Source organism: Gorilla gorilla, chromosome 3, assembly GCF_029281585.2.
Source record: "Gorilla gorilla gorilla isolate KB3781 chromosome 3, NHGRI_mGorGor1-v2.1_pri, whole genome shotgun sequence".
Taxonomy (NCBI): Eukaryota; Metazoa; Chordata; class Mammalia; order Primates; family Hominidae; genus Gorilla; species Gorilla gorilla.
The window spans coordinates 95,976,459-95,992,853 of NC_073227.2; the positions used below are offsets into that span (position 1 = coordinate 95,976,459).

The 16,395-nt window shown below is 40.3% G+C and overlaps 1 protein-coding gene across 2 annotated transcripts in view; it reads left to right on the plus strand.

The window, feature by feature from the left end:
* The window catches only part of USO1 (USO1 vesicle transport factor), a 92,221-nt gene that overhangs the window by 11,455 nt on the left and 64,371 nt on the right, over nucleotides 1-16,395 (plus strand). The gene's annotated exons all lie outside the window — the stretch shown is intronic.

Genomic DNA, 16,395 nt, shown 5'->3' on the forward strand with positions numbered 1-16,395 from the left:
TAGACTATAATTCTGATTATGCCCAATTTACCAGTTTTTAAATGGATTGTTTGTCCTTCTCATGTTTCCCTTGGTAAGTGAAATTGTGAACATCATGTAGCAGTTATCATTTTTTGATTTTACAAAATGGCAGACAAAATGAGTAAAGTTTAAGTTCTCTTTACTCCTGTCACCAATTTCAGTTCTCTTTCCAGAGATAACCACTATTACTAGTTTGGTATAAATCCTTCCAGACCTTTATATGTAATCATGCCTCTGTGTAATATACAAATATATATTTGTATTAGCATATTCTTATTTACATAAATGGTATACTGTTTATTGTGTTCTACAGCTTACCTTTTTTTTTTTTTTTGAGACAAAGTCTTATTCTGTCACCCAGGCTGGCGCAATTTCAGCTCACTGGGTTCTCAGCTCACCTCCGCCTCCTGGGTTCAAGCAATTCTCTGCCTCCACCTCCCGAGTAGCTGGGATTACAGGCCTGGCTAATTTTTGTATTTTTAGTAGAGATGGGGTTTCACCATGTTGCCCAGGCTGGTCTCGAACTCCTGACCTCATGTGATCCACCCACCTTGGCCTACCAAAGTTCTGGGACTACAGGTGTGGGCCACCGCGCCTGGCCAGCTTACCTTTTTCATTGATGTGTTTGGAGATCTTTCCATGTTAAAACATACAGAGGTACTTTAAAATACCAGATTTTCAGTTACTTTTGTTAATTACACTATAGTCTCTTCTAATAGACTGTAAAAGCTTCTTGATAATAGAATCCATGTCTTATTCATTATTATGTTTCTCAGAGCACCTAATACCTAGTTAGCATAATATAGATTAGTCAAACTTCTGTCTCTTTTTTCTACTGTCATTCCTTTCTGGTCCTTCTAAATAAAACAGTGGGCTAAATTGTACTCACATATGTTTCTTTTTCACTTTTTTTGTTAATATATAGTATTCTGTTGTTCAACACAAGGGTCACAAATTCAAAGTCCAGTTGGGGAGGTTCAGTGTAGCTGGTCAGGTCATAGAGAAGGCAGAGGTTTGGGATGATACTCGAGCCTGCATATCCTGATTTGAGGATGTGGCTAGTGCTCAAATCCAGCCAGTTATTGCCTCATGAAATGTTGGCCCAGAGAACCAATTTAATGTAGTGGGAAAGCACTCAAACTACTTGGCTGAATGCTATCCCACTACTTACTTTATAAATGTGGACAAGTTACTTAACCACTGTGCCTCTGTTTCCTCATCTCTAAAATATAAGTAGTAATATTGCCTATCTTACTGTTTTTGTGAAGATTAAATGAATTTCAAAATGTAAAACACATTAGGACAGAGTTAGCACATAGTAATTGGCATAGATACCACATTTTACCAATTCTGAGATGCACATTAGCCTGTAAACCTCTTTGAAATCAGGATACATCTTGTAATTATAATTGGGGGTATTTCTTTTTTCTTCGTGATTTCATTAAAAAGATAGGGGGTCTTAAAATTGATGGCTTCTTAAATTGTACAAAATAAGAGTGTTAGCTACCATTAGCTGTCAGGCTGATGTTTTTCAAGAAAAGATACAAATTTGAAGCTGAGCTCTGTGTTGCATGCGTGTAGTCCCAGCTACTTGTTAGACTGAGGTGGGAAAATTGCTTGAGCCCAGGAGTTCAAGGATGTAGTGAGCTATGAATAGTGCCACTGCACTCCAGCCTGTACAGCAGAGCAAGAAGATCCTGGCTCTAAAAAAAGAACAGTGAAGAAAACATAGAAATCTGGATTTTTAAATGCTGGCTTAAAATTTATTTTAAATGTTATATGAGTCAAATAGATTTTTCAAATAATATAGTAAATATAATACATTATTATTATTATTATTGTTATTTTGAGTCGGAATCTTGCTCTGTCACCGAGGCTGGAGTGTAGTGGCGTGATCTCGGCTCACTGCAACCTCCACCTCCCAGATTCAAGCGATTCTCCTGCCTCAGCCTCCTGAGTAGCTGGGATCACGGGCATGTGCCACCACACCCAGCCAAATTTTTACTTTTGTATTTTTAGTAGAGACAGAGTTTCACCATGTTGGCCAGGCTGGTCTCGAACTCCTGACCTCATGATCTGCCTGCCTTGGCCTCCCAGAGTGCTGGGATTACAGGTATGAGTCATTGGGCCTGGCTAATACACTATTATTTTTTAAAATTCTATAATATTAAGTTGGGGGCCAGGCACAGTAGGTCATGCCTGTAATCCCAGCACTTTGGGAGGCCAAAGCCAGTGGATCATCCAAGGTCAGGAGTTCAAGACCAGCCTGGCCAACATGGTCAAACCCCATCTCTACTAATAATATAAAAATTAGCTGGGCATGGTGGCACATGCATGTAAGCCTAGCTGCTTGGGAGGCTGAGGCAGGGGGATTACTGGAACCTGGGAGGCGGAAGTTGCAGTGAGCTGAGATCACTCCATTGCACTCCAGCCTGGATGACAGAGTGAGACTTCGTCTCAGAAAAAAAAATTAAGTCTTTTTTTGTTTGTTTGTTTTGAGACAGGATCTCACTCTGTCTTGCAGGTTGGAGTGCAGTGGCGTAAACATGGGTTACAGTGGCTTCAACCTCCTGGCTTTAAGCAATCCTCCCACGTCAGCCTCCTGAGTAGCTGTGACCACAGGTGTACAACACAATGCTTGGCTAATTTTTAAAAATTTTTAATGGAGATAGGGGTTTCGCCATGTTGCCCAGGCTGTTCTTGAACTCCTGGGCTCAAGCAATCTTCCTGGCTTAGGTCCCCAAAGTGTTGGGATTACAGGTGAGAGTCACTATGCCGGGCCAAGTATATATATATATTTTTTTATCCTTTAAGTTCTGTCAGACCTGACTGGCCAAGTGTTTTTTTGTTTGTTTGTTTTGTTTGGTTTATTTTTTTGGAGTCTCACCCTGTTGCCCAGGCTGGAGTGCAATGGTGCAAACTGGGCTCACTGCAACCTCCACCTCCCGGGTTCAAGCGATTCTCCTGCCTCAGCCTCCCGAGTAGCCATGCCCAGCTAATTTTTTGTATCTTTAGTAGAGACAGGGTTTCACCAGGTTCGCCAGGCTGGTCTCAAACTCCTGACCTCGTGATCCGCCCACCTCGGCCTCCCAAAGTGCTGAGATTACAGGCGTGAGCCACTGAGCCCAGCCAAGTTTTTTTAAAGTGTTGTAAATTTTGAGCGTTAAGTAACCTTAGAGTTATTCTACTTTATCTTTCCATTTTGCAGATAATGAATTTTACTTAAAAAGATTATATTTAAGGGACAGTCCATCCTCATTATTTGTCAATTTCTTATTTGCAAATTCACCTACTCACTAAAATATATTTGTATCGCACAAATCAGTACTTTGAGCACTTTATGGTTATTTGTAGATGGTACAGCAGTGAAAAATTTGATTCTCCCAACATACACATCTCCAATTGAGGTCAAAGGTGATGCTTTGCCTTCTTGTTTCAGTTCTCATGCTGTAAATGTGTCCTTTCATGGTCTGTTTAGTGTTATGCTTTTTGCATTTTTGTATTTTTTCTTTTTCTTTTTCTTTTTTTTTTTTGAGACAGAGTCTGACTCTGTTGCCCAGGGTGGAGTGCAGTGGCGTGATCTCGGCTCACTGCAAGCTCTGCCTCCGCCTCCCGAGTTTAAGTGATTCTCCTGCCTCACCCTCCTGAGTAGCTGGGTTTACAGTCATGCTCCACCACACTCGGCTAGTTTTTGTATTTTTAGTAGAGACGGGGTTTCACCATGTTGGCCAGGCTGGTCTCGAACTCCTGACCTCAAGTGATCCACCTCAGCCTCAGCTTCCCAAAGTGCTGGGATTACAGGCGTGAGCCACCACGCCCAGTCTCATCTTTGTATTGTTTTGTTTGGGATTTCCCTATTAAAAATAGACCCCGTGTAGTGTTGTCTGGTGTTCCTAAGCACAAGAAGGTTGTGATGTTCCTTACAGAGGTGATATGTAGCATCACTGAGGCATGTGTTATAGTGCTGTTGGCCATGAGATCAATATTAATGGTCAAGGATGTATATTAAATAAGATGTCTTTGGCCACATGCAGTAGCTCACACCTGTAATCCTAGCACTTTGGAAGACAGAGGCAGGAGGACCACTTGAGCTCATTAGTTCAAGATCAGCCTGGGCAACATAGTGACACCTCATCTCTAAAAAAATTTTTAAAAGGTGTCTTTAAACAGAAATACACATAAAAGGTTTTATATTGATCAGTTGATGAAAATGTGATCAGAGGCTTGCGGGAAACTAACCCTGTATTTTCTCTAGGACCAGTGGGTTTTGTTTTTAGAGATGGAGTCTCACTCTGTTACCCAGTCTGGAGTTCAGTGGCACGACTGTGGCTCACTGCAGTCTCAAACTACTGGGCTCAAGTGATCCTCCTGCCTCAGCCTCCTGAGTAGCTAGGACTACAGGCACTCACCAACATGCCTGGTTAATTTTTAAATTTCTTATAAAGACAGGATCTAGCTGTGTTGCCCAGGCTGATCACAAATTCCTGGCTTCAAGCAGTCCTCCTTTTTGGCCTCCCAGAACTCTGAGATTACAGACATGAGCTACTGCGCCTGGCCTAGGAGCAGTGGTTTAGTATTCACTAATTCAGTTTTCATGGTGACTTTATAAAACATAGCTACTGCAAATAGCAACAAACAGTTGTATTCATAAAGCAGATGAATAGTCAATCAGGTGGTATTTTAGAGTAGGTAATAAAAGCAAGATCTAATATGGAAATTTCTTTAATTTTTTTCTCTTTATTTATTGAAGCAATAATGGAAATATGCTTGCCGTAAATAATCCAAATCAGTATGTAGTCTAAAATTGCCTCTTTCTTCCTTCACAATCTTACTTCACATCACTCGAAGTAATCTCTAGTAAAGTTTGGTGTACATCCTTCTACAGTGTTGTCTTTTGTATTTACCAATATATATATTTACACAAATGAGTTTCTTTATAAAAATCTGTAACTGTGATAGTTCTTGGTAGCTCATTGTCGGGGCTAAATTCTGAGAAATGCATTATTAGGCAGTTTTGTTGTGCAAACATCCTAGAGTGTACTTAAAGCAAACCTAGATAGTATAGCCTACTATTCACGTAGGCTGTATGGTGTAGCCTATTGCTCTTGGGCCATAAACCTGTACAGCGTGTTACTGTAATGAATACTGTAGGCCGTTATAACAATGGTAAATATTTGTGTATCTATGCATCTACAGTAAAATGTGGCATAAAAGATAGTAAATAGTATGCCTATATAGGTCGCTTAATCATGAATAGAGCTTGCAGGACCAGAAGTTGCTCTGGATGAGTCAAGTGAGTGAGTGGTGAATGAATGTGAAGACCAAGGACATTATGTAAAGTATACTTTATAAACACTATACACTTAAGGCTACACTAAATTCATTTTTTAAAATTTTCTTCAGTAATTGACCTTAGTTTACTATAACTTTTTAACTTCATAAAGTTTTAAACTTTTTTTTAAAGCTTTCTGTAATAATGCCTAGTTTAAAACACAAACACATTGTACAATATTTTTCTTCTATATCCTTCTATAAGCTTTTTCCTATTTTAAAATTTTTACTTTGTAAACTTTTTTTTTTTTTTTTTTTTTGAGACAGTCTTGCTCTGTCAGCCAGGCTGAAGTGCAATGGCGCAATATCGGCTCACTGCAACCTCCGCCTCCCAAGCTCAAGTAATTCTCCCGCCTCAGCCTCTCAAGTAGCTGGGATTACAGGCACCTGCCATCATGCCTGGCTAATTTTTCCATTTTTGTAGAGATGGGGTTTCACCATGTTGGCCAGGCTGGTCTTGAACTCCTGACCTCAGGTGATTCGGCCTCCCAAAGTGCTGGGATTATAGGCGTGAGCCACCACGCCCGGCCACTTTTTTGTTAAAAACTAAGACACAAACACCTGTTAGCCTAGGCTTACACAGGGCAGGGTCATCAATATCACTGTCTTCTACCCTCATCTCTTGTTCCACTGGAAGGTTTTCAGGGGCAGTAACATGCAATAGAGCTGTCAACTCCTATAATAATAATGCCTTCTTCTGGAATACTTCTTGAAGGACCTCCCTGAGGCTGTTTTACAGTTAACTTTTATTTTTTGTGAGAGAAGTACACTCTAACATAACCATTAAAAGTATAATATAGTAAATACATAAACAAGTAACACAGTCATTTGTTACTGTTATCAAGTATTATGTACTGTACACAATTGTCTGTGCCATACTTTCATAAGCCTGGCAGTGCAGTGGGTTTGTTTACACCAGCATCACCACAAACACATGAGTAATGTGTTGTGCTAAGGCTAGGACATCAGTAGGTGATAGGAATTTTGCATTTCCATTATCATCATATGGGACGTCTGTGCAGTAGTCCATTGTTGACTTGAATGTCGTTATGTAGGCCATGCGTATTTTAAAATTTTTAACAGTGGGTATTGGAGATTTGTTTCAAACAAATAGGCTGAGGCATTTGTTTCTTGTTAACACTTTTCTATTCTGTAATCTTACCTATCTTGACTGTATTTACATATGTGTTATTCAGATGGTGAAATTTTGGAAAAGTTACTTGTTTCGAGTACAGAATGGTTGAAATGTGTGCCTTGGTAGTATGCTGAGATAAGAAATACTTTGTTAAAAGGCCTAGGGGCAAACATTTCTGACTTTTTCATGAAAATAGAGTGGATCAATTTCTTCTGTGTTGTAACTCCCTCTTTTGATCACTAATAGCAGCAAAGAGTTAATTGATAAGGTGCTAGATTACATTAAAATCTGATATCTAAATGTTTTACATCCTTCCCAACTTTCCTATCATGTAGATGAGAGTGTTGAGAACTAAGATAAGAGTTTGTGACTTCAGATGACCAGTGAGTTTATGAATTTTGCTTGAAACTACTAATTGGCTTCTTTGGTCGGTTTCCAAGAGAATGAGGTTCCAGCAACAAAGCCTGCTTCAGGATCCCATCTGGGAAAGTGAATAAGCATATCTTTTTTTTTTTTTTTTTTTTTTTTGAGACAGAGTCTCGCTCAGTTGCCCAGGCTGGAGTGCAGTGGCACGATCTCGGCTCACTGCAGGCTCCACCTCCCGGGTTCGAGCCATTCTCCTGCCTCAGCCTCCCGAGTGGCTGGGACTACAGGCACCCACCACCATGCCTGGCTAATTTTCTTGTATTTTTAGTAGAGACGGGGTTTCACCGTGTTAGCCAGGATGGTCACGATCTCCTGACCTCGTGATCCACCCGTGTCGGCCTCCCAAAGTGCTGGGATTACAAGCGTGAGCCACCATGCCTGGCCGAATAAGCGTTATCTTTTAACTGTACAATTAAATTGTTTTTCCTTCTGATGGTAACATACTCATTGAGTCGGTTTTCCTACTCTTCTTTTTGCTTCATTCTTGTTACCCTTACTCATACTTCCATCTGTATCCAAAATTGTGTTTCGCTAAGGCCCCTCTGCCTGGCTATGCTGTCCAAAGTAGCACCTTCACTCAGTCACGGTCTCACTTCCCTCACTTTCTGTGTTTGTCTTACTTGTTTTTAATATATTCTGTCTCTTTGCCATTATAGTTTCATTAGAATAGGTACCTTCTGTACTGGTTCTCTGCTATTTCCCCAGCATAGACCAGTGCCTTGCAAAATGTTAAGTACTTGAACGGTGTTTCCCAGACTGTCTGTAGTGAAGGACCAGTTGATTTTTTAGTTTTGTTTTTCAAATTTCGTCATAGGCCAGTAAATACATTTTGTTATAAAATACAATAAAAATCAATTACTAGAAAAAATGACATCACATACAAGCCCTTTTTTTTGAGACGCAGTCTCGCTCTGTCACCCAGGCTGTAGTGCAGTGGCGCGATCTTGGCTCACTGCAAGCTCCGCCTCCTGGATTCACGCCATTCTCCTGCCTCAGCCTCCCAAGTAGCTGGGACTACAGGCGCCCGCCACCACGGCCGGCTAATTTTTTGTATTTTTAGTAGAGATGGGGTTTCACCATGTTAGCCAAGATAGTCTGGATCTCCTGACCTCGTGATCCGCCCACCGTGGCCTCCCAAAGTGCTGGGATTACAGGCGTGAGCCACCGTGCCTCGCCCCCATTTTTCTTTTTTTTATTAGATCCAACAGCCATAAAGGTATCCATTGTCTATAGAGGTTTCTAAATGCTTAGTCTCTATTTCTGAAGTTAGTTTATTATAAACCACTGCTTCAGGTTGCACTGATCTTGGCCCCCCCCCCATAAATGTGGCAGCACTCTAATATTTGTTGAACAAATGAATGGATTACCAGCCTCAGGGTTACCACAATAAATTCTTCAGACTGTATTATTCCTTTGACCTTTAACTTTCCTAAACCCCAGAGTATATACTGAGATACGGAAGGATGATGGCTTATTCATGATATCAGACTTCAGCTGGCTTATTCACTGCTGTTTTTTGATTCTATAATAATTATTAATTTGAGACAGAGTCTCACTCTGTCGCCCAGGCCAGAGTGCAGTGGTGTGATCTTGGATCACTGCAACCTCCGCCTCTCAGGTTCAAGCAATTCTCGTGCCTCAGACTCCCGAGTAGCTGAGATTACAGGCACCCACCATCACGCCCAGCTCTTTTTTGTATTTTTAGTAGAGACGAGGTTTCACCATTTTGGGCAGGCTGGTCTTGAACTCCTGACCTCAGGTGATCTGCCTGCCTTGGCCTCCCAAAGTGCTGGGATTAGAGGCGTAAGCCACCGCGCCCAGCCCCTATCCTTTTTTTTTTTTATTATAAAAGTAATATCTGAATACATGATTGTTTAAATAAATGCTGTGTAAGTGTATAAAATGAAAAGTAAAAGGCCCCCATGAATGGACATTAAGATACTTCTGATGTGTTTTGTTTTCTGTTGCTGCAGTATTTGTTACTGTACTTGTGACGGTACATGTGCATATATTGCTCTAGAACAAATTTCTAGAAGTTGAATTCCAAACAGTGACTGTTCCAGATGTCTTATTTTTTAGGACCCCAAGCCTCTTAAATTCAGGTCTTTCCGTTATTCCCTTACCTTCTCCCTGCCCTTCAAATCTTTGCCCACTGCCATCACATTAATGCCGTCTTTGACCTTATTTTATCTGTTATAGTAATGAGCTGCCCTGTTCTTTCTATCTTTAATCTCCCCACTCCACCTTGTCCTTATTATCTCAGCTAGTTTAATTCTTAAAAGTGAGTATATTAATCCTTGCAATTTTTCTTTTATATATATATATAATATATATATTATATATATATTATATATATAATATATATATTATATATATTATATATATATTATATATATAATATATATATTATATATATATTATATATATAATATATATATTATATATATTATATATATATTATATATATAATATATATATTATATATATAATATATATATAATATATATATAGTACTGATATTTTTCAGTTAGTAACTTCTGATTATAACTTTCCTAAATTGAGGCTTTCATTTCCTTAGAACAAGGAACTGCCCTGGCTGGGCAGTTTAGTCAAAGGCTTGTCAGGGTGTTTAGTAGACAGTTGTGCAAGTGGAGCTATTCACAGGGACTGTATTACTATGTTCCTTTGTTACTAAAAAAAAATTCTTGCAGTCCCTGTAGTTTGCAACAGATACTCTGACTCATATTTCTCTACATAGGAGAAAGAGTATGGACTTTGGAGTGAGACATCTATAGCTCGGTTAGGATCTAGACTCTGCTCCCAAACTGGTAGTGTATTTTGGGGTGCACTGCTATGTTTCTGAGCCTTCATTTCTTCCTTGTAAAGAGTTTATTAGTTTGTAGCCAGGTGCAGTGGCTCACACCTGTAATTCCAGCACTTTGGGAGGCTGAGGTTGGTGGATCACCTGAGGTCAGGAGTTCAAGACCAGCCTGGCCAACAGGGTGAAACCCCGTTTCTACTAAAATTACAAAAATTAGCCGGACGTATTGGCACATGTTTGTAATCCCAGCTACTCAGGAGGCTGAGGTGAGAGAATCTCTTGAATCCAGGAGGCAGAGGTTGCAGTGAGCTGAAATTGTACCACTGCACTCCAGCCTAGGCGACAGAGTGAGACTCCGTGTCAAAAAAAAATTAAAAAAAACAAACAAAACCAGTTTATTAGTTTGGGCATTGTTTCAGCCGCTGTAACACAGGCCAGGAAACAGAAGTCTAACCAAGATAAAAATTTATGTCTTTGTCTAATAAAAGTCCAAGCTAGTAGATAATCCCTACAGTATGTAGTTCTGTTCCTTAGGTGGTCCAGGGGACCAGGTGCTGCTTTTTATCTTATTCTGCCATCTTCCTGCCCCCTCCCTCTTGCTGTAGTTTGAATTGTTAAAGGCGCCTAATAACCACCAGCCTAAGTTCTAGGCCAAGGGAAGGAGAAAGAGCAATGAAGAACAAGTAGCTTCCTTTAGGGACGTGAACTTAAAGATACTCACAACTCATTGGCCAGAATGTATTATAGTTTCTGTCCATGCCTAGCTGCAAGGAAAGCCTGAAAATAGCATATAGGTGGACAGCCATGTGCCCAGCTAAAGCACAGAGACGTCTAGTAACTGAAAGGAAGAAGGATAGAATGGACAATGTGGCACAATTATACTGCACTGAGTTGGTTTTTCAAATAGGAAATAAATGGAATAATAGTTTTGAGATCTACAATTTCTGAATAGAAACTAAGCGTACTTTTGTACAGAATTTTTGTTTGGTAAATATCAACAGAAAAATATAGACTTGTGTATAGACTAAAACATGACTAGGTCTTTGTAGGGTTTGGAACATAAGTAATATGTTTTCCTTTCATTTGGCTTCAGTTGTCTGTAAATAGCAAACATAATGCTTTCTTATAGAGAGATCACTTTTTCAGAAACTTCAACTATCTGGAATATTGTTAGGAGGCAATAAGGCCTCAGGGTAGCAAAAGTGTAAGTTGCATAGCCCGTGTTCTCAATCTTGATTTCAAGCTTGAGTAATTTTGGGGTATAGACATATTACTATTCAACTTAATTATTTAGTACCTCGCTCAGTGGCAAATTTAAATCTGCAATATTTGAATGGTCCATTAGAGGTATATGTGATGGAAATGATAGCCAAAAGCCTGATAGGATAGAAGAATAATACAAGGAAGAAAAATACAAAGAAGTCATAAGCTTGGTAATAATAAAATTTGCTAACATTTATTGAAGATTCATAGGTGCCAGGTATTATATAAAGCCTTTTATATGTATTATTTCATTTACTATCTAAGACATCCTCTATATCATATAGGGGAGGATTTAGGTTTATATGCTAAGAAAGCTCATAATTACATTCTTCTTTGTTTATGAAGATAGAGAAGCATGTAACTAATTTTAGATTACCATCAGAAATCATTAAAATGAAAAGGCCATTTTGGTGCTTGACAGAGGTATCTGAAAGAGCTCAGTCTAATGGTGCTAGGTAAATAAGTTGTTCTTTTTAAAATTATTATTATATTTTGAGGCAGGGTCTTGCTCTGTCATCCAGGCTGAAGTACAGTGATGCATCCACAGCCACACTCACTGTAGCCTCAAACTGCTCAAGCAGTCCTCCCACCTCAGCCTCTGGAGTAGCTAGGACTACAAACATACCACCACGCCCACTTAATTTTTTTATTTTCTGTAGAGATGGGATCTCACTATGTTGTCCAGGCTGGGCTTGAGTTCCTAGCCTCAAGCATTCCTCCCACTTCAGTATCCCAAAGTGTTGGGATTACAAGTGTGAGCTGCCATTCTCAGCCATAAGTTGTTCTTATATTCACCTTTGACTTTTTTTTTTTTTTTTTTTTTTGAGATGGAGTCTCACTCTGTGGCCCAGGCTAGAGTGCAGTGGCGCAATCTTGGCTCACTGCAAGCTCCACCTCCTGGGTTCATGCCGTTCTCCTGCCTCAGCCTCCCGAGTAGCTGGGACTACAGATGTCCGCCACCACACCCAGCTAATTTTTTGTATTTTTTTTTTAAGTAGAGATGGGGTTTCACTGTGTTAACCAAGATGGTCTCGATCTCCTGACCTCCTGATCCGCCCACCTCGGCCTCCCAGAGTGCTGAGCCACTGCACCTGGCCTTTTTTTTTTTTTTTTTTTTTTTTTGAGACAGGGTTTCACTCTTGTTGCCCAGGCTAGAGTGCAATGGCACGATCTCGGCTCACCGCAACCTCCGCCTCCTGGGTTCAAGCAATTCTCCTGCCTCAGCCTCCTGAGCAGCTGGGATTACAGGCATGTATCACCACGCCCAGCTAATTTTGTATTTTCAGTAGAGACGGGGTTTCTCTGTGTTGAGGCTGGTCTCGAACTCCTGACCTCAGGTGATCCGCCCCCTTCAGCCTCCCAAAGTGCTGGGATTACAGGCGTGAGCCACCGTGCCCAGCTGGTATTTCTTTTTTCTTTTTTTTTTTTTTTTACAGGCTGGAGTGCAGTGGTGTTACTTTGGCTCACTGCAACCTCCACCTCCCAGGCTCAAGCAATTCTTGTGCCTCGGCCTTCTGAACAGCTGAGACTACAGGCGTGCATGACCATGCCTGGCTAATTTGTTGTAGTTTAGTAGGGACGGGGTTTTGCCACATTGCCTACACTGGTCTTGAACTCCTGAGCTCAGGCAATCCACCCCTCTCAGCCTCCCAAAGTGCTGGGATTACAGGCATGAGCCACCGCGCCCGGCCATCCTCCAGTATTTCTAAAGCTAAGTTTCTCTACCAACATTGAACAGCTTTTATATTTCTGCGTTTAGCAAGTAATGATTGAAGAGCATCCAGACATGGAAATTTATATTTTGAGACAAGTAGCTCTATACACCAACCAAAGGTAAGGTTGAGGCTAGATTCAAGCCCTGCATGGTACTGGGACTAAGTACCTCAAGGTAGATAAGAATCCCAGATCTAGAACCAGTACTTGAGGTCTAAGACTAAGAAGAAGCAGAAAACGCCTGGAAAAAAAATTTACCATTCATAGTATCAACTATAAGCTACCTTAAAAAAATGAGCAAAAGATGTACAAGTCCTAAGTAAAGGCAGTTGCAGTCTTGCTTTGGAAAACTATTTTGACTCAATAAATTCTTTAAGCTGAGAGTAATGAGGTTCATGTTTTTAAGAGATAACTAAGTAGTTTTTCTAAGTGGTAAAAAATATATATATATACATATATGTGTATATATATGTATATATTAGGAAAAGTGTCAACCAGTTATATAATAAAGAGAAAATTATATCATTTCCATGAATGATTTTTAAATGTGAACAGTTAGAATGAATAAAGAAAGAATGTAAAGCTAGGCTTGGTTATCCTGCTATATCTGCTATATGAAGAAATGCAGATCAGCAATTGTAAAGACTCTTAGAAATCATGCAGTGCACAAACCGAGTTAATTTCTTATAACCTTGTGTTTCCCACTTGTTCTGTGATCGCAGGGAATCTATTAATATCTTCTGGGACACTAGAAGTCTGCAAAACATAATTTGGGAAATGCTATATGTATTTGAACACCATTAATTCAGATACGTAGGGTGCAAACATTTGCATTGCCAAAATCTTAATGTACAGAATCTTTAAAGAATATAATAAAGTTATACTTTCTTTTTTTTTTTTAATGGAGAAACAAGGTCTCACTCTGTTGCTCAGGCTGGAGTGCAGTGGTGTGATCATAGCTCGCTGCAACCTCTAACTTTTGAGTTCAAGTGATCCACCTGCTTTAGCCTGCTGAGTAGCTATGACTACAGGCTCACACCATCATATCTAGCTAATTTTATTTTTTGTAGAGACATGGTCTCACTATGTTGCCCAGGCTGGTCTCAAACTCCTGGCCTAAAGTACATTCTTTAGTAAGTTAAAATACTTGCTTTTTTTATGATAGTCTTGAAAAAAAAAAAGTTAAAATACTAATTGGCCGAGCTAGAAAGGACCCAAGTGTTTTTTAAACTATGTTCTTTTTTTTTTTTTCCTCCCGATACGGAGTCTTGCACTGTCGCCCAGGCTGGAGTGCAGTGGTGCGATCTCGGCTCACTGCAAGCTTCGCCTCCAGGTTCACGCCATTCTCCTGCCTCAGCCTCCTGAGTAGCTGGGACTACAGGCACCCGTCACCATGCCCAGCTAATTTTTTTTGTATTTTTAGTAGAGACGGGGTTTCATCATGTTAGCCAGGATGATCTCGATCTCCTGACCTCGTGATCCGCCCACCTCAGCCTCCCAAAGTGCTAGGATTACAGGCGTGAGCCACCACGCCCGGCCTAAACTATGTTCTTTATCAGATGTTTTCCAAATATTTTCACCCAGTCTGTGGTTTACCTTTTCAGTCTCTTCATAGTGTCTTTTGAACAGCAGAAGTGGGGTTGGGTGCAGTGGCTCACACCTGTAATCCCAGCACTTTGGGAGGCCAACGTGGGAGAATCGCTTGAGCCCAGGAGTTCGAGAGCAGACTGAGCAACATAGTTAGACCCTGTCTCTAAAAATTACAAGAAAATTAGCCAGATGTAGTTGTGGTTGTGTGCCTGTGGGCCCAGCTACTGGAGAGGCTGAGGTGGGAGGATTGCTTGAGGACTGGAGGTTGAGGCTACAGGGAGCCATGATTGCACCACTGTACTTCAACCTAGGAGATAGAGCAAGACCCCATCTAAAAAAAAAAAAAAAAAAAAGTGATGAAATCTAATTTATTACTTTTTTTTTTTTAATTTTTATTTATTTATTTTTGACACAGGGTCTCGCTCTGTCAACAGGCTGGAGTGTAGTGGTGCGATCTTAGCTCACTGCAACCTCTGCCTCCCGGGTTCAAGTGATTCTCCTGCCTCAGCTTCCCGAGTAGCTGGGGACTAGGTGCGCGCCACCTCACCCAGCTAATTTTTGTATTTTTAGTAGAGACAGGGTTTCACCATGTTGGCCAAGATGGTCTCGATCTCTTGACTTTGTGATCCACCCACCTCGGCCTCCCAAAGTGCTGAGATTACAGGTGTGAGACACTGTGCCCATTCTACATTTTTCTTTTATCAATATGGCGTCTGAGAAGTCTTCGTCTAAACAAAGGTCACGAGGATTTTCTCGTATGCTTTCTTCTAGAAGTTTTACAGTTTTAGGTTTCCAAATTCTTTTTTAATGTAATTTTATATGCACAGTCTGATGATACTTTTGCTTTACTGAATCCGTAATTTAAATTTAGTTTTATAACTTGCTTTTTTTCATCTCATTATTATACCATGGTATTTTCATATCAGTAGTTAATTCTTTTGAATACCTACATGGCGTTCCATCAAAGAATGTATTACAATTGTTTAGCTTTCTTCTCATGTTGGATAGTTAAGTTGTTATCTGTTTTTTCCTATTATTAATAATGTTCCAAGATTTGTTTTAAAATTCAGTTGAAATTTTGGTTTCTATAAATTATTTTATTTTATTTTATTTATTTTTATTTATTTATTTATTTGAAATGGAGCCTCACTCTGTCACTCAGGCTGGAGTGCAGTGGTGCAATCTCGGCTCACTGCAACCTCCGCCTGCCAGGTTCAAGCAATTCTTCTGCCTCAGCCTCCCAAGTAGCTGGGACTACAGGCACGTGCCACCATGCCCAGCTAATTTTTTATATTTTTAGTAGAGACAGGGTTTCACCATATTTACCAGGCTGGTCTCGAACTCCTGATCGCAGGTGATCCACCCGCCTCGGCCTCCCAAAGTGCTGGGATTACAGGCATGAGCCACTGAGCCCAGCCAAGATTCGTTTTAAAATTCAGTTTAAATTTTGGTTTTGGCCGGGCGCAGTGGCTCACGCCTGTAATCCCAGCACTTTGGGAGGCCGAGGCGGGTGGATCACCTGAAGTCAGGAGCTCTAGACGAGCTTGGCCAATATGGTGAAACCCTGTCTCTACTAAAAATACTAAAATTAGCTGGGCATGGTGGCAGGTGCCTGTAATCCCATCTTTTCGGGGGGGCCGAGGCAGTAGAATCACTTGAACCCAGGAGGCGGAGGTTGCAGTGAGCCGAGATCGCATTGTCGCACTCCAGCCTGGGGGACAAGAGCGAGACTTCGTCTCAAAAAAAAAAAAAATTTTTTTGGTTTCTATAAATTATTTTATAATGAAGCATTTCATCCTTGTATATTTTGAGGCACACTTAAAAGTTTTGATATAAAGTTTTGACTTCTTCTTGTTCAGATATATGATGAAAATGTTAGGAAAAAGATGATGTAAACAATTACTATTTTAAAAATTTTAAATAACTTTCTGTCTTCTATCATAACGATATTGGATTATGCTCCCCTCCTGGTTCAAACAGTCATAATAGGCCTAATTAGAAAGCTCTGATTTTACCAATTATTTCTTTTAATTCCTCAATTTATATGATTTATTTTGACTTCTCTTTCAGCCCCTCCCACTTTTTAAGTCTCTGC